Source organism: Mustela erminea, chromosome 10 (assembly GCF_009829155.1).
Source record: "Mustela erminea isolate mMusErm1 chromosome 10, mMusErm1.Pri, whole genome shotgun sequence".
Taxonomy (NCBI): domain Eukaryota; kingdom Metazoa; phylum Chordata; class Mammalia; order Carnivora; family Mustelidae; genus Mustela; species Mustela erminea.
Genome location: NC_045623.1, coordinates 102048967 through 102067137, shown reverse-complemented (window position 1 = coordinate 102067137; position 18171 = coordinate 102048967). Strand labels below are relative to the sequence as shown.

Below are 18171 nucleotides of genomic sequence, written 5' to 3'. Positions count from 1 at the left end.
ATACCCTGGCCCTCCACTCTTTCCCTGTTTCCCCTTCAGACGGAACGGCCATGACCGTCCCGCCCAAACCTATGCCCCATCCAGGCTGCGTGTTTCGATCCCTTCAGAGCACTCGGTGCCATCTGAATTGTCCACGCGTGGCTTTATTGTCTGTCTCCAACCCCCATCCCCCGCCGCACACACTCACACACTCACACACATGCGTGCCCACTAGAACGTTCGCTCCCACAGGAGGGACTTTCTCCGTCCAACTCACGGTTCCCTTCCCAGTAGCTGGAACAGCATCTGGCACGGAAAACACACTCCCTAAACATCTGTCCAGTGACAGGGGCTACGACAGGCCCTCTGAGAAGGCAGCTGGGGTCTGGAGAACCAGGCAGCCGTGAGCCCACAATATCAGCACTGGGTTCTAACCCGCTTCTCCACCAGCTTATGAACGTGACCTTCTAACCCGGCGCCGTGGGCTTCCGGAAGGTGATCTCAGCCCTTCTTTCCTCCCCCAGGCCAGGCCACCCAGCCAGGTGCCCTGGGCAGCCGCCATGGCCTTGGGCCTCCTCCTGCTGACTTCCCCTGTAGGTGTCGGGCTTGCCTTGGTACGGGGGCCGCCGTCCCTGGGCAGCGGGCCGCCCCGCAGGGGAACCGCCTGGCAGGGCGGAGGGGGACGAGGGGGTTGGCCTTGGAGTCACGGCTCCGATTCAAGAAGGGAAATCATCCGAGCTTTTAAAAAATTAAATGGAGTCAGTAATTTGATTTCAGAGAGAAGCTGAAAACCTCGTAATGGCAAGAGCAGCTCAATTCCGTGGTGAAAAGGAAAAGCCTTAAATGGGGCTATTAAGCTTTTGCCTGGGATGGATCTGCCCGGAGAAGGAGGAAGGAGGGGGCGGGCCAGCGGGGAGAAGTCGTCCTGGAGGTAGAGACCGTTTATCAGCCAAGACAACCCTGATTATTTATTTATTTATCTGTTTCGCGTTCCGGGCGGTGCCCACGGCCTCCTCTCCTTGGCGGCGTTTCAAACCCCACTTCCAGCGCTGGGCCGGCCCGGAGGGGGCGGGCGGGGGGCGCCGCCCTTCCAGGGAAGTACCTGGTGCAGCTCCCACTCAGGCCACAGCTGGGCTTCAGGAGCACCGGTGTCCCCAGAGGTCAGCGGGGGTCACCGGAGCTGCCCGAGCCAGCGGGGTACCGGCTGCCGCCATGGGAACCAGAGGCAGAGAGCAGGGAGTCATGAAAAAAAAGCAGTAATGCGCCCCCTTCTCTTCTCATGGGGTCCTCGCAAGACCTAGGGTCACGGCCCCGGAGGCCCAGGGGACGGCATCTCACGTAGGATCCTATCATCACGCAGCGCCCCCAGAGATGTCTGAGCTACGGCGGAGGGCCCTCTGTGCTCTCCTGGAACAGCAGACATTCCCCCTGCCTGGGCCTCGGAGCCCTGCGGTTTGGCTGCTCTGATTTGCCTGAACAGCAACCAGAGCAGCCCCGAGAATGGCTTACAGGTTCTGAGCACAGGCTAGGTGCAGGGCCCTGCACTCCGGGCGTCGTGTTTCCTCACTTACCCCTCAACAGCCCCGATTATTCTCACCCCCATTGGACTGATGAGGAAACCGAGGCACAGAGACGTTAGCGCCTTGCCCAAAGTCACACAGCCGAAGAGAGGAGAGACCACAGCAGCCTGATGACGCGGTGTGCACACTTTCCCCTCTCCGCCCCCGAGGCCTGCATCACCACATTTCATAGGAAGCAGGCAAGCACAGGGACGCTGGAGGTCCCCGCCGGCAGGACGCCGCAGGCCCAAATACTGTCCTCCCCTCTCCTTTGTGCTTAGCATCCCCTGGGGCACTCCTGGGACTCACCCCAGCAAGGGGACCTCAGAGAAGGCTCTCCATGTTCTTCTGAAGCTCCGAAGGCCTATGACTTTCAGACTGGTTGCCTCTGTGGGTTGTGTCGGCTCCCGCTAGGGTGTCCCCCAGTGAGCAGAAAGGGTCTCCAGGCTTGGCCAGGCTGGACCAGGAAAAGTCCAGAGAGGCCCACGGGCTCTGAGTTTGCTGGACGTGGGCGCGGCCCCGCACTCAGTCTGCTCCACTGGCCAGGGGCTGACTTGAAGCCTCGGACTCTGTCTCGCCCTCCCTCCAACGAAGCTGCACTGGGCTCCTTAGAGGTGCAGGCCGGTGAACTCCCCAAAAGACCTGTCAGGGGCTGCCTGCTGCCGGCAGCTGCTGGGTGCCCACCCCGTGCCTCCCCGAGGGCTCTGGTGGACCCTGGGCCTGGCTGCTCCCACCGTACCTTAGACATGCTCACGTGGAACCGTGACTGTAGCATCCATTCCCGACGGGAGGAGGAGTCCCGGCCCTGCTGTGTCCTGACTTGGTCCTGGGATGGCATGTCTAGGTGCCCCTTAGTCTCCTTCCCGGTGGCCCTAAGGCCTCCATCATGGAGGGTATCCCCTGGGACTCTCTGGGGGAGCAACAGGAAGCTAGTGCCCGATCAGCCAGGCTGGTCATCGAGGGCCTTGTCAAAGGCCGGACCTCCTGGCTGGCCTGGCCGGGTCCCCCTCGCCTAGGCTAGTTTGCAGCCACATCCCCCCCACCCCCAACAAGATTCCCAGCAGGAAGGGCCTTCCAGGTGGCTGGGCAGAGCCAGGCCTTATAGCTCCTAGACTGTCAGGGTGACAGATGGCCTTGAGACCAGGAATGCTTCAGACTGTTTGGATGCCCAGAGAGGCAGCCAAGGAGAGGAGACATCGGGGAACAAATGAAAAGTCCAGGCAGTGGGAGCCAAGAAGGCTGGACAAGGGGACCAGGGCTGGCCTAGGGAGCTCATGTGGACTCTAAGGACAGTGCAGCTGAAGGCAGGCTGGTCCCGAGAACCCCACATTCTCTGGGGGAAGCCCAGGGCCCATGCTTCTTCCATAGGTCTGGCTATTTGCAGGAATGGTCCAAGCCCCTTCTGCTGCAGGAGAGAGAGAAAAAGCATCAGAAGTAAGAGGAGGTGAGCTTAGGCCATGCCGAGGACGGCAGCCCCAAGACGGCCTTCAGGAGCTGCGCCCTCAGGCTGGTGCCCCAGGCCTGCTCCCAGGCTCCAGCCACAAGGCCTTTAAAGCTCGGTTTTCCTTTCTCCGGGTGCACAGTGGCTCACCCTACCCACCACCTCCTTTTGCCTGGGTCTCAAGGTCCCAGGGGGGATGAGCCAGTTTTCAGAAGGCAGCTCTCAGAGACCCTGCTTTCTCGGGGGAATATTCTGAATTTGTGGAGGAGACTTGGCCAGAGGTCAGAGTGGGGCTCCCTTGGGAATAATGGTGGTGAAGAAGAAGGGTCTCGTGCCTGGCTGGGTCCACTGACACCTCGCAGGAACGGGGCCCCTCAGAGGAAATCGCGGTGGGGAGGCCAGGTGGTGGACTGGGCTTTGGAAGGCTCGAGAGCAAAGTTCTGACAAAGCCCTTCCCAGGGGCCACCAACAGCAGCCGATCCCGCAGATCGGAACTGGGGACAGACAGCAGACGGCATTCCTGCTGGAAGAGTCTCCTCTCTTGGGAATAGGGGAGAGGGAACAGTCCTCAGTACAGCAGTTCAGGCAGACAACTCCTCTCCAGAACTTTCCAGAAAGGAAGCAGGGATCGGCTCTCCTCCCCAAAGAGACATGATCTTCCTGGCACCCTGGCGAAAGGGCCACGCATGTCCCCCTTTTACAGATGGGAAAATAGAGGCTTTGGGAGCTCAAATTCAAGCACTGGATTAGGAACCTACCTTCATTGGCTGAATTTCACAGACCCTGGACCTGGAGTCTTTGTTGAGAATACATAAGTGTCAGAATCTATTTTCGAAATAGAATTGCAGAATTGTACATTTTCTGTACGGACCCACCTGCTCCCAACTCCTGCCTCTGCTTGTTGCCACCAGCTGGTTTCCTACTTTGTCATTCCCTACTTTGAGGCCACGTACATCGGCCCAGCCCCAAGAACCACACAAAACCAGACTCTGCCAGGACCCTACTGACCTGCTGGGCCAGAACATTCTTTGCTGTGGGCTCCTGTGCACCACGGGATGTCTAGCAGTGCCTGCGGCCTTTGCCCACCAGATGTTGGTGGCCTCAAGAATGTCTCCAGACATCGATAAATGTCCCATGGGAGGCAGGCGCGCGTGCACGCACACACACACAGACACACACACACACACACGCACACCCGTTGAGAACTGCCGGGTTAAAGCTTGCCAATTCTGGTTCATAGGTCAAGTACAGCCTCAGACATGTCTGCTTTGGGTCTTTTTTTTTTTTTTTTTTAGTTTTATTTCTTTATTTGAGAGAGAGTGAGAGAGCTTGAGCAGGGGGAGAGGAAGAAGCAGGCTCCCTACTCAGCTGGGAGCCCCTCACGGGGCTCCATCCTAGGACCCCAGGATCATGATGCGAGCCAAAGGCAGATGCTTAACGGATTGAGCCCTCCAGGCACCCTGATATGCAGCGGGTCTTAAATATTTTTTAGATTAACCGATGAAATTTTGTAACCAGCTTCTCCTGGAAAACCAGAAGACTGGGCAGGGTCTGGTGGCCACCAGCCCACCAGCGTCTCCACCAGGCCCTGTCCTATCCCTGGCCATCAGCACCCTTTGGTGGGCGGCTGGTTCGCTTCCCATTCCTCATTTACATTCTCTGCCTGACCCCTAGAGGCATCTTTGTCAGAACCCCTGCTTGAAAATGTCAAATAGTTACAGTTTTAACCATCCGGCTGGGTTCTCTTCTCCAAGCGGGACAGACCCTAGTTTCCACTGTCCTTGACATCTACGAGCTTCAATAATTAGGATTTCTATATAGGTTCTAACCACTTTGCGGGGGGTCCGGGGGGAGAGGGGGGGCGGTGGGAGGGATGAAAAAGTCTCTGTAACCACAGAAGTCTCAGGCAATCCCGGTGCATAAATATTCCAATGCCTTCGTCATATGTTTACACAGAGAATTGTCCTTTGTCTAAAACGTTTTTTAAAAATTCCTAGTGAAAATGTAGTCCAACAAGCGTCTATTAAGTGCTTACCAAGGGGAAGGCGGCATGATAAGTCCCAGGGAGAATAAAATGCTGAACAAGACACAGCCCTTGGGCGCCTGGGTGGCTCAGTGGGTTAAGCCGCTGCCTTTGGCTCAGGTCGTGATCTCAGGGTCCTGGGATCGAGTCCCGCATTGGGCTCTCTGCTCAGCAGGGAGGCTGCTTCCTCTTCTCTCTCTGCCTGCCTCTCTGCCTACTTGTAATCTCTGTCTGTCAAATAAAATAAATAAAATCTTTAAAAAAAAAGACACAGCCCTTGACCTTAAAGGGTTCCCATACAAGAGGGAGACGGGGCATGAGCCAATAACCATACCAAAAATAGAAAGACTTAGAAGCAACAATACAGCAAGTTTAGCATGGCCCCTGAGCAAAGGTGACACACAGATTCATGAAGCGTTCCATATTTTAAAAGAAGGAAGGAAGGAAGGTGGGGTGGGAGGGAGGGGGCGGGACGGGGAGGGTGCAGGGAAGGTGTGCTGAGAGCCCGGGAGAGGATAGATTCCTTCTGGCCTCTGATATTAAATTCATAAAATGAGGAAGAGAGCATTCTTTCCCCAGGTAAATCTTTCCAGAGAGGCCAAAAAGTCTTCCTAAATCATTCTCATCACTGTTGCTTAACTATTTTTGTATTTTATTTACTATGTCCCCATAGAGAACCTACCCTCGCTTCAAAGCCTGGGACCAAGGTCATCTGCCCCTTGGCATCTCCCCCAAACCCACCTGCCCTCCTTTATAACTCTCCGAACATTCTCTCCTCCCCTCCCAGACTGACGGCCGCAGGGCTGAAGCTGGTGGCCTCTGTTCCCTCCCCCAGCTTCATACGGGCCCTCCCACTGCCAATTGTCTCGTGAATATTTGTCGGATAAAGATCTAGCCCTCCCTTTCCAAAGTCAATGTCAATGCCGCAGGAAACTGTTAAAATAAAAACAGCCAGAATGTGTAAAAACTTTCAAGAAACATTTCCATTCTCTGCAGACTGTTAGAACTCATCCCTCCCCCCCGCTTTTTCCCTTTGTTTCTAATTCTGAATTTGGGGCTAGATGTGGTAGGCAGTCCCCCTTTTAATCTTTAAATATAGTTCTGAATATAATTACATTTTTATGCAGCACCGAAACATCATATCCTGGTAACGGGGCATTCTTGCGCTATTAACATCTGCGTTAAATCTCCTCCGCGTCTGTCTTCTATTGAGGACAGTTGTGAAGTCTTAGATGAAAGTGATCGACATCATTTGTGAATTATGTGTATTTCCTTACGCTGTATATCAATGGGTTTTGCTCCTGGTGGTTTTGCGAAAACCAGGTTGTCTGGTAGCCGGGCTTTCACCGAAAACCCCTTTTAAGACATGGATCCCGGCGTCCTGGCACAGAGGACATACGTTTTGTCTAGAAGAGCATTCGTCCTAGATTAAGAAATAAGTCGCGTCCAGCAGTGGTCTTTGCCAGAGAGCTTGATCCCTCTTGTAAGTGACCTGAGGAACTGGAGCCCGCCCAGAGAGCCGGGCAGATCAAAATGCAAAGGGTTCATCTTGTGCAAGGAACTCTGTTAAGCTCCTACCCCCGCCATCTACGGAAGGTCCTCCCTACAGGTACGCATATCCCCATTTTGCAGATGAAAACACTGAGGCTCAACAAGGTTCAGCGACTCACAGAGGTCCTGCGGGCCGCTAGGAAGGGGGTGGGGACTAAGTGGGGATGTGCCCAGTGTTTGACTCCAGAGCCAGTGGCCACATCACCACTTGGCCACCAGGCCACACGTGCTCCCGTGCCTGTTCTAGCCAGCGTGTCTGACACCGTTTAAGGTTGGGTGCGGAACCAGTCGGGCCCAGATAGGGAAGCCTCGTCACAGGAGAAAGAACCGCAGGGCCAGGGAAGGAGGATTCGTGTGGCGTGCGCCCGGGCACACCGTGATGGGGACTCAGTCACCCCCATGTTGGAAGAAGCTCTCCAGCATCCAGTGGATGGGGGCAGCTGTCTCGGCAAATACCAGGCTACCTAGAGGAAGCCTGCTTTCTCGAGGCTTCTTGGGCTTCCTGGCCTCGTGGTGGGGCCACAGAGTCAGCTGCAAATGTCAGCGTAGGTCCTGTGCCCTGTGGTTACCATTCCAGGGGGCCACACTGGCAAGAGCACCAGGTCCCAGGGTATCAGCGGTGAAGGTCCAGCTTCCCCTGGTCCCACAGTTCTGCCTTCCATGTCTCTGATTCTACTTGGTGTCGGTGGCCTGAGGAAGAAGGGGCCTCCAGGAGGGTCAGGACAGCCGAAGCCACCATCAGGTCACTGAGCTGGACCCAGAGCACCTTAGCCACCAAAGTGGCTGAACACCCCCGAGTCGCTGTTTTGGGAAGGTACAGGACAGTGGACTTGGGAATTTTAGGCTCAGGCTTTCCCTCCAAGTGGGAGACTTATTTTTGACCAGATCCGGTCTCTGCTTTGGGATGGGAAGCAAGACCTCTGACTCTGGCTGACATGACCCTGGGATGGGGAAGGATACGTGACACAGAAAAACACACACTTTGAGGCGCCTGGGTGGCTCAGCATGTTAAGCATTGGACTCTTGATCTCGGCTCAGGACTTGATCTCAGGGTCGTGAGTTCAAGTCCGGCATTGGGTTCCACACTGGATGTGGAGCCTACTTGAAAAAAAAAAGAAAAAAGAAAAGAAAAGAAAAAAAGTAAAAAAGAAAAACAGACACTTTGCAGGTATGGGGACAAAAGGGTAGAGCCAGGACCTCAGCCAGAGGCCATGGCCACGGCCAGCACAGCACACTTCCTGATCGGTGACATGAGATTTCTTGATGCTTGGTGTCGCTGCCTGGCGGAAGAAAAAGGCCATCCCCAAACATCCAGGGGACCCTGCCATCTGTGAAGACCCATCAGGAAGCAGATGCCAGGAGCCGGACTGCCCCCCAGAAGCTGCAGAAATACCTCTACCGAGACGGTCTTTAGCTCTGAGTGACCCAGCCTGGGGCCCGGTCCTCACCAAAGCTGCTCTTAAGAAACAAAGCTCGTATCAATTGTTTACACTTTAGCAAGAATTTCCTGTGTCAGCCTTCTCGTGGGGGCGTTTTAAGCCAGCTCTGCAGTGGCTTAAATGCAAGCACCTGCCTCCCATAAGCGGTTTCAGGCATCATGAGCCAGGAAAGAGATGTTTGGGGGCTTGGCGGGGCCATCCCTAGTGCCTTAGAATCACCAGAGCCCCGTCGTGAAACTTGGTCCAGGATAAAATTCTATCACACGCGAAGCCTTGGCCCTCTCTGACCCAGCCACTCGGAAGGAAGCCTCCGGTCCACTCAGCTTTGCACACACAGTTCCTTAGAATCTAAACTTCCCAGAGGTAGGAAGTGCTTTTCCAGATTCTAGACCTTTCCGTATTTTACCCTGGGCTCAACAAAGTAGCTGTTACCTACAGGGTCTGGATTGGGGTCCCAAACTGGTGGATCACGGAGCCGCAGAGGGCCTGCCAGAGGCTGCACACCCTCTCCCATCCTTTTTCTCAGAGCCTCCCGGAGCCATCTCGGGACCTCCCCAGAGTATAAAGACTCCGGGTTTGGAAGTCTCTAGTAGATGATTCCGCTTTGCGTCCATAGGCCACACCTAACCCAGACCCCATGCACACTCACACCCTCCGGGACAGCCGGGGTCTCTCTGTCCCAAGCAATTCAGGGATGCGTGGTCAAGGTTGGGACTTTGGAGAGGCGAGGTGGGGTAGGGCCTTGGGGGGACGGTGCCCAGAAGAGGGAGGAACTGAGAAGGGATAGGACGGGAGAGAGAGAGATGAAGCCGGAAAAGGTGGACTTAGGGGCCCAACCCGGCTGGACTGCTCCTTCCAGAAACAGACTCCCTCTACACGGGCCCCCGCTCACTTCCAGACCAGCCTCTGGCCTAAACCCCCAGGTGTCACAGAGCCAGGGACAGGGGCTGCCGCTCCAATGCCATCAGGAAATATTATTTAGCCCAGATATTTTTAGCAGGAGTCGAGCTCCGAGCAAATGTCATGTGAGCCGTCTTCTCTTACACGGCAACTTTGGGCTATTTAAAGAGATGGTAATTACGCTCCTGCCACCATGATCAGGGCGGGCTGAATCCGTGATTGCAGGAGCCCCTCATCTGCCATGCGGAGCACTTCACGCTAATGGAGCCCAATTTTCGAAGCCGCCTGCCTAAATCTGCCCGGCGTCCCAGCTGGACATTTCAATTGGCCCTGGGACGGGGGCCGGGGGGTGGGCAGCCGACTGTTCTTTGGGGCCTTGTAGCTGCCCCCAACAGCGGCTCCAACAGTGGCTCCAACAGTGGGCTCAGCCACAAGACCCCCCCCCCCGACCACCAGGCTGGGCAGGACTGCTGCCCCCCACTGGCCTCCCACCTCTGAAGAAGATTTTGGCTCGTAATGGGGGACGTACTGATGCTCCCCCAGAAGCCCAACAGGCCGGCATCTTTCAGAGGACCTTCAGCTTCCCCTGAAGCCTACAGTGGCCTTGGGGTCTGAAGAAACAGGACCTACTCAGCAAGGGTCTGACCAAGGAGATGTGGACACTAGGAGGTCAAGGACAAGGTCCACTGAGGGGACACTCGGGAGGGTGACGGGGCCAAGGAGGGGACAGGCAGGAACAAGAGACAGGGCAGCAGGCGACTCGGGGAGGAAGGCAACTGGACCTTTGCGGGGAGCGGATGCCTCATGGGAGGGCTTGGCACACAGTAGGGCCCTCACCGGGCGGCACATGGGTGAGAGAATGAGTGTGTGGTCACCCCAGCCGGCCATGCCCACCAGGAAGCTCGGATTCCGTCTGGCCAGGCACACCTGGGGTCCCGTTCTCGGCTCCCTCGGCAACGCTTTAGTGGACATCGGCCATGGGAGACTTGAATCTAGGTGGGTGTCTGGACGGAGGGAGTGGGGCAGGAGGGAGTCCCCAGACCCTATCCTAGAAGGACTGGCAGGAGGTATTCAGGAGATTTGAGGAAGGGAAAGCTAGCTAACTTCAAATATTCGAATGGGCCCGGCTCCTTCCAGAGGCTGCTGAAAACAGACCCGGGACCAGCCTCAGGGCAGTGGGGACAGACAGCTCAGCCGAAGAAACTAGTAGTCTTGCAGTGGGATGGCCCTCCCTGGCCCTGGAAGCTTTTCGGAGAATCATAGCACTGGAGGGACCTCAAAGGGATCTCCTTCCCGGCCTCTGCCCAAAGCCGGGAACCCCTCCCCGCCAGCTTTCCTCGGATGGCCTCAGGCCTCTGCCTGGAGGGCACCAGGGGAAGCTTCCAGCTTCGGCTGCCAAGACACAAGCCCAGAAGAGCTGGCACCATCCGCCCGCCAGCCCCTCTCCAAAGGAGAACAGAAGTCAGAACCTTCTGCCTCGGGGTGTCCCTGAGCACCGGGCCAGAAGAACCTTCCAGAAAGTTGCTCCTGCCCCACGTACCTGGCCAGTGGCGCTTCCCAGGGGTAGTGTCAGGGAGACTGCAGAACAAAGAGGAAGCAAGAAACTCCTGGCAAGCGGTGAGCAAAGGTGAGTGAGTAAACATTTCTGCCGGAGCGCATAAGCGCTGGCAATTACCCCAGCAGGAGGCCGGCGAGAGAGCGGTGCCGGCTGGGTTGTTTGCTCATTAAGACAAGAAAATCATTTATGTTCTGGGACTCAAGTGTCAACAGACCCAGAGAAATGTCGTTGCCTCAGCTGCCGCCCTGGGGCCGGCCAAGGGGGCAGCTGGGGTCCCGGGCACAGCTGGCGGGCCAAGAGCGGGTGTGCGAGGCACAGACGCGCTCCGGGACCCACTTTCCATCAGGGTTGTCTCCCAGGCCCTCCTGCCTTGCTTTCCCCCCTCGCCCCTTCTCCTTCCTTCTCAGATCCAGCAATCAAGGGTGGCAAGACGGCGGCCGTGGACCACGCAAGCACACCCATGGCACCATACATAGGGGGACCCCCTATCCCAGGTTCCCCTGCTGTGGGACGTTCAAGTTCCCACACGAGGGTAGTCCCAGGTCGACCACGATGGCTGGTCCCCATGCAGCCCATGAGCCCCGCCACCACCCCCTGGGGGGCACCGTTCTCACCATCTCACAGGTGGTGATGAAGGTGACAGCGTGGGCAGGCAAGGAAGGTTCTGGAGCTCCTGCCGCAGTCACGTCCTCACCTGCCACCCATTGGTCTCCCACTTCTAACTCCTTTCTCCGTCCTCCTTGTATGTGCTTCAGACCTGGGCAGGGAGGGAGTCACACACCCTGGGAGATCCCCTGCCCGCCCCCTGAGCTGGAACAAGACAGGGAGATGAGGCTCCGGAGACCGACTGACCTCAGTGACACCCTCCCCAGACCACCCCCTGCTCCTCCAGACGAGGGACAGACAGGGGCTCCCAGCGGCAGAAGGAAGAAAGCAGGCAGAAGGAGACCTAGCCTACTGGGGGCCCCAGCCCTGCTACCCCCTTGACCCTAGGGCCCTGCGGGAGGCAGGCTCAGGGCGCCCCGGCGAGCCCCTCCGTTTCCCTGTCTTTGCAGATGCCACCTCCACTTGGGCAGCAGAGAGGCTGGAATGGGGAACATGCCCGAGGGGTGGTGAGAGGGTGAGACCATTCGCCATTTCCGCTGGCGCCCACCAGAGCCGTCCTGCTGTTCCCACACTCCTGGAATAAGGCAGGGAAGCCCCCGGAGGCTGGGCTTTAAGGAGGGAAGCGATTCTGCTTCAACAAGGAAGGGAAGTAGCGATCAGCACCGTGCCCTTTAAGGCCCCACGCAGAGGCTATATATAGGGCCGAGGACATTCCGCAGGACCTCGGGCAGCCTTCACTGGGAGCAATCGCTAATCACTGCATTGAGTTTACGGGAGCCCCTGGGCACACTTAACCCAGGGCAATGAATAGTTATTGCCGGCCTCCCGCTCGGGGCCTGTGGGCACACTTAAGCAAGAGCTTGGATCGCTGCTAGCGGGCACGGCCCGGGTACACCCTTGGGCACCCTGCGCCTTCAGCGGGGAGAGGCATAGTATTAAATATCTCTGTGCCCTGCGCCCACAGCTGCATTTAGCCAAGGGCAAGGCCGGTGAAACGGCTTTAATTAAAACTTAATGCAAGTTCAAGGTGCAGGCACAGAAGCAGCGGCTGCAGAAGTCACCAGGAATGAATCAGTCAATTCGAGGAGGTCTCAGGTGGGGGAGAGGGGTGGGGGGGAGGGGAGGCCAGGGCAGCGGAGACCTGTCTTATGCCTGCTGCCCGCCACTCTGTGTCCGTGTTCTGGGATGCGGGGTCTCCGTGCACGCCCACACTTCACTGGGTGAAGGACGCCGGGCATTCCAGCCTCTAAGGCAGGTCGTGGGAAACAAAGCAGGTGCCCGGGCCAGGAGCAGGTCCTGCTTTTCTTGTAACTCAGCCGTTGTTGCGTGACACTGGCCACACCGTCCCCCTGGCGGTAACTCCCAGAATTACAGGCCCAGCGCAGTGGGAAAAGTGACCAGCAAGAAGCATGGAAGGTCATTGCCTGGGACCAATGCTTGGGGCTCAGGGGTAGAGCACAGCGATTCCTAGGAGGACCGACAGCAGGACAGTGAGCAGGAAAAGCTGTGCCCATTCAGCCCCTGTTCCTTAGCATTGGGAAGCAGAAGAATATCCAAACTGTCTGTCCACCCACCCGGGGTTCCAAGCTCAAGGAGCTCCAGTCTCCTATCCTGGGGACGCTCCCAGGAGTGGGGTTCCTCCTGCCACAGCGCTCTTGTTAAAATTTAGACTAGAGGGGAACACAGCTATAAGCTCTTCCTGGGGCAAGGGTCCACGACTCACTGGAATCTGTTACCCTACTAGCAACACAGTTTCTGGCATACAGTTGAAGCATAGAGTATTGAAGCATATAGTAGGTGCTACATAAATGCTCATTAAATGATTGACAAGAGTCACAGGTGGCCTTCTCTCTCCCAACTCCTCCTTCCATTCCTCCCTCCTCTTCCCTCCTTTCCCTTCCCTCAACTTTCCTTCCCCAGTCCGATCTTCCCTTACTCCCAGGCAGGCGGTTGCACAACCCAGGCCAAATCCAGCATCGTTTCTTTCTTTCTTTCTTTTTTTTTTTAGCCACTTCATGTTTGCAACATTAAAATCAACTTTTTAAAATAAGAGGATTTCCCATACAATTACAGATGTTCAGTTTCTCGTGAAAAGGTAGACCGTCTGGCCGGACAGCGCTGGGGTGGCGCGGAGGGCAGGGGGAGGGCGGTGCCTGGTTCCCGGCCCAGGTCACTGTGCGCTTCCACATCTCTTGGCTCCATTCTCTAGAATCTGTAGAACTGGTACAATTGCCTAGGGTCGCTCTGAAGATGAAATGAGTCAATATCTGCAAAGCAGTTAGAACAGGACCCGGCATAGCACGGTGCCGCGAAAGTATTCGCTAAATAAAGACAGGAGTAAAATCCTTGACTGTCTCCTCAGTCTGGCATTTCTGGGGTGGGTTTGGCCCCGGCGGCATTGGCATCTGTTGCCACCAGCCATCCACATCCTGCCAGGCTCGCAGAGGCTCCCACGGGACTCGAGAGGAACCCGAGGGCAAGGAGCCCACAAGGCAGTGAAGGAGCTCACCTGGGCAGGAACCTCCAAGTCCCGGTCTCTGACATGGAGACAGTGCACCCAAATGCACCTGCCATCCTTTTATGGCTCGAAGTCTACAATTCCTTGACATTCCACGGCTCAAGAAGGAGCATCCGAACTCGCCATTTTTTGTTCAGTCTAGGGAGGGGGAACACAAGGACATCGTGTTGCAGCAACAGTGGGCACCCCAGCGCTCCCGCTGTCCCCCGTGTCATTCACATGCCCGCTCTCCTCCCCTGTTCCCCCCTCCAAGTCACTCCGACAAACCAGGTGGGCACCAGTCAGTCCCCACAAATATCTGTGGGGGAGCAAGGCCATGCGGCACCCAGCGGCCACCTCTCTGGCTGGCCATGTCTCAAGGCCCAGGAGCCTCAGCCTTTGGAGAGAAGCCCAGTCTGGGATGTGTCCCCCTGCAACATCGCATGTCCTCTGGGCCCGCTGAGCCTCTTACCTGAACAGACATGGGCCCAGCAGACCCTGGCCTGGCCCAGTCTGGACATTATCCCTGGACCCTTCATTGTGCAGCACACACGCTGCTCGAACCTTTCCACCCCTGTCTGAAATATTCTCATTTCCAACCTGTAATTTGCTTTCTGGAAGCAGGGTAAAATTCATGTGCGGGACTGGAAGAGAAAAACGCAGTTAATAAGCCGCAATTAGAGGTCGGTGGCTATTCCCAGCAAGTATGGTTAACATCAACGGACCGGAGCTGGGCGGGCCTCTTGCAAGAGGGCTGGGCAGTGAGACCAGGGCTGGGGGCGGGGGGAGCCTGGGGCTGGTGTCTGGGTTCCTACAGAGCCACCCCTACCAGGAAGGCCTCAGGGCTGGGGACTTTTGAAGATTTCAGGAAGGTCAGATCGGGGCACAGAAAACAAGAGATTATGCTTGAACATCCCTTGACAGGTGACAAATGTTGGTTCAGCCCTTGTCTTCTTCGACCGCTCCAAATGACTCCCAAAGTAGGCTGTCCTATACCCATTTCAGAGATGAGGCAGGGGAGGCTCAGAGTAGGTCAGGGACTAAGCCAACATGGTAACAAGGTGCGGTGGGAAGTTAGGGGGATGTCAAAGGTGACCAAAGAAAGGAAGAGAAAGAGAAGGCATAGGTTACTGCCTGTGATTTCTGGGTACCTCCCCATCCCCGACCCGGTGACTGTGGCCCCCTTGCGGGAAACTCTGGGCTTGGTCAGGGAAGGGGGGACAAAAAAAGGAAGGAGAAGGAAAATGGTTATGAGGAGAGGAAAATTATGAGGGGCCTGGAGGGCAGGTCGCCCCTTCTCAGGGGCCAGGCCGAAGGATTAAAGCAGTTGGAGCACCTGGGAGCTACGACCCGCCCCACCCCCGCCCCCAGGCCTTCAACAGCTGCACATCAGGGCGACTCCTCGTCCTCCAGCCCTGGAAGGTGAGTTGGCAACCCAGCTAACTGGCATCAGCCCAGCCCTCAGACCCTAGCCCCCAAAACTCACCTCTCTGCACCTTCCCTGGGCCGGGTCAAGGCCGTGTAGCTCTTGAAGCTTGTGCAATTTGGGGGAACTTCCTTTAGGAGAAAGAATACAAAAATGTCTTCTGCCAAGGTGACAGAGTCATGTGGTCTTGTGAGCACAGAAGGGACCAGAGCTAGTGAGGCACTCTGGGGCTTACGCTCCCTCAGCTCTATCAGTCAGCCTCTGCGAATCCGGCGGTGCCCTTTATTCACGTTGTTAAGGACTTATCAAGCGCCTACTGGATACCAAACCCAAAGGCAAACACTGTGGGTAGGTCCCACCGTCCCCCACCCCACCAAAGACACTCCAGGTCCAGCCAGAGACAACTGTGTGAGCAGCTACATTATTCATCCGGGTGACAGGTGCACCGAGAAAAGCAGGTTCAACGCACAGAGGTGGTCAACTATCAGGAAGACTGCCTGAAGGAGGCAGCCTCTGAGCTGGGTTAACACACCCAGCAGTCCTAGCGACCCCCAGAGGCTACTTCTCTACAAGGTCAGAAACCTCAGATACCCAGATATAAACCTAGAAGCTCCCTATCTGGAGTGAAGAAAATTAGTAGTCATAGGACAAGGCTGAAAAGGTGAACACCAGCAGGAAATCCTATCCGGTCTACCTCCAAAATATAGCTAGAATCCCACCCCTTTTCCCTGCTCTGGTCCCTGGCCTGCATTTCTGCCCCTGCCTTCCTTTACTTGTCGAGCCCCTGATTGTCTGTACCTCACACAGCAGCCATCCGGGATCCTGGTCCACACCAGGTCAGATCCTATCATGGCCTCTGCTCAAACCTTCCCATTTCTCACTCTGAGGAAAAGCCGAAGCCCCAGAAGGCCCACATGATTTGCCCCTCGCTTCCCTGAACTCCATTTCCACTTCCCTACCTCCCTCCTGCTCCCCACTGGCCTCCCTGCTCTTTCTCAAGCATGCCAGGCACACGCCTGCCTCAGGGCCTTTGCACTGACCAAATCTTCTGCCTGGAGCTGCCTTCTCTTAGATACCCACATGGCTCACTGCCCCACTTCCCTCAAGTCTCTGTGCAAAGGTCACCTTCTCAACGAGGTCTCCCCTCTTCTTGCCTTTAGTCTACAATCACTTTCCTTTTTCTGGAACCCTGATGAGCTTAATTGACTTATCTATTATGCTTGGTGCTTGTCTCCCCACACCCAAATGTGGCTCCATGGACCGGGAGTGTTGGTTTGGTTCCTCACTCTATCCCCAGCAGCGAGAGCAGTGTTTGGCATGTAGAGGGCTCACAATAAATATTTGTTGAATGAGGGAAGTAGAAAGAGGGAGAGCTCTGGGCAGAGAGATCTTTATCATCTCCTCTGGATTTTCTCTAGTTTCTGTAATTACCCTGTATTGCTTTTGTCATGATTTTGTTTTCAAGTCGCTTTTTAAAAGCTCACCGTTTCACTCTCAAATCCTTGACTCCGTGGTGGGAGATGAATACGCTATTTCAAAAAACGGCCCCAGAAGACTTTGTAGGGGGGTTTCTCTGGTGACATGCGCTCCTTTTAAAAGCACGCAGCTTCCACCTCTATGTTTAGCAAGAGATCAAGGCCGTGCCTCTGGCAGAGGTAGGCTCTGGGAGGAGGAAGATCACTGGGGAAATAAAGTGTCTAAGCCTGGATGTGCAAATTGACCTGGATCGTTTTAGTTTTGCATTCACGTTTGCACTTTGTAAATATTTGCCTGGCGTCCCGCTGCTCACACCTGCTTGCTGTCCCCTCAAGTTTACGGAAGGCACCAGGCACTGTCATGTCTCTGTCTCCACCTGGCCCTGGCTGGCGCTGCCTTCGGAAGAAAACTCTTCGGCGAAAGCCACAGGTGTCTCTGACAGCGCCTAAAACTAATGGCCTGTGGCTGGCCGCTGTGACTAATTCTCTGATTATTGACTTTATGATTTTACGCTTAAAACTTCTTTATAATAACATACAGAAATGTTTAATGGGCTCTATCCAGAGCCATAAAAATTACTTATTGAACAAGCGTTTTAAAACTATTAATCTATTGTTTTCCATTAATAATGGCTCTCCAAAGAACAGGCGACAGCTTAATGTATCCACAGCATTTCTCCCCGAAAAGGGGCCTTTTAATAGAGAATTGTCACTCCCGAGGCTTCACGGGTTGGCTGGCTATCGGGCAGCTGATGCTCCCAGGACAGATTTAGGCTCCACCGGTCCCCGAAAGTGCTTTAAGGATGTCCTTAGTAATCCGCAAGGGGGCCCTGAGAGATTTTCCTAGCGTCTGAGAGAGATGGAAAGACCTTCTCCCCCATCTCTCTTTCTGTGCAAAAGAGAAATTTCTAGGGCCTGTTCTGCAGTGCCCACACTGGAGGACACAGAGGGAAGGGGGCAATTTGCACAACTCTCTACTCTTGTACCATCCAGAAGATTCCAGAATGACCTGGGGTATCCACCCCCTTTCCTATTTCGTTTGGCAAATCCACACCTGAAAGGCCCATTTTCTGCCGCGTCAGGGAAGCAGTCCCCTCACCAAGCCTGGGATGGCTTCCCGCCTCAGGTGTGTCAAAGGCAGCCCTATAGCCCCACATCATTTACTTTTCCGGGTGATTTAGGTTTTGAAGGATGGGCGTTTCTTCTAGGGTTTCAGGATGCTCGTTCATTCACCAAATGTTTATTGAGTGTCTACTAAGTACCAGATAGAGTTCTTGGCTCTGGAGATACAGCAGTAAACCAGGAACATGTGGGGCTTGCCCTCATGGCGCTCTCCTCTGTGGGGGGAGCACAGACGACAAAGGATCTAGAAGGTCATTGTAAGAAGCGGCGAGTGCTAAGAAGCCAGTGGGCTGAGGTTGTGACTGGGGTGGGCGGGGACTGCATTAGATGGAGAGTCAAGAGGCTTCTTGGGAAGATGGCCTTTGAGCAGAGATGTGAGAGACAGAAACACACCAGCAGTGAGAAATGGGGGAGGGGCATTGCAGGCAGGGGAAAGGCAGTACAAAGGCCCTGGGGTGAGGTATACAGACAGGCATCTCTCCCCGAGTGAAGGCCTACCAAGCCAACAGCTTTTCCCTACCTGGCAAGGGCAGAATTCTGCTCAGCCATGTCCTCAAACTCTCCACACGGCTCCAGGGAAATCCACAGGGAAAAA

General features: G+C 55.6%; 1 long non-coding RNA gene and 1 pseudogene across 1 annotated transcript; one reads left to right on the top strand and one right to left on the bottom strand.

Moving 5' to 3' along the window:
- Positions 1 to 930: 930 nt before the first annotated feature.
- Positions 931 to 6926, bottom strand: LOC116567825. Its single transcript, XR_004276364.1, has 3 exons — positions 6118 to 6926; positions 3738 to 3804; positions 931 to 2943 (listed from the first exon to the last, which is right to left on the bottom strand). It is a non-coding gene; the product is annotated as an uncharacterized LOC116567825 (long non-coding RNA).
- On the top strand, positions 5331 to 5431 carry LOC116568373 (annotated as a pseudogene).
- Positions 6927 to 18171: the final 11245 nt, after the last annotated feature.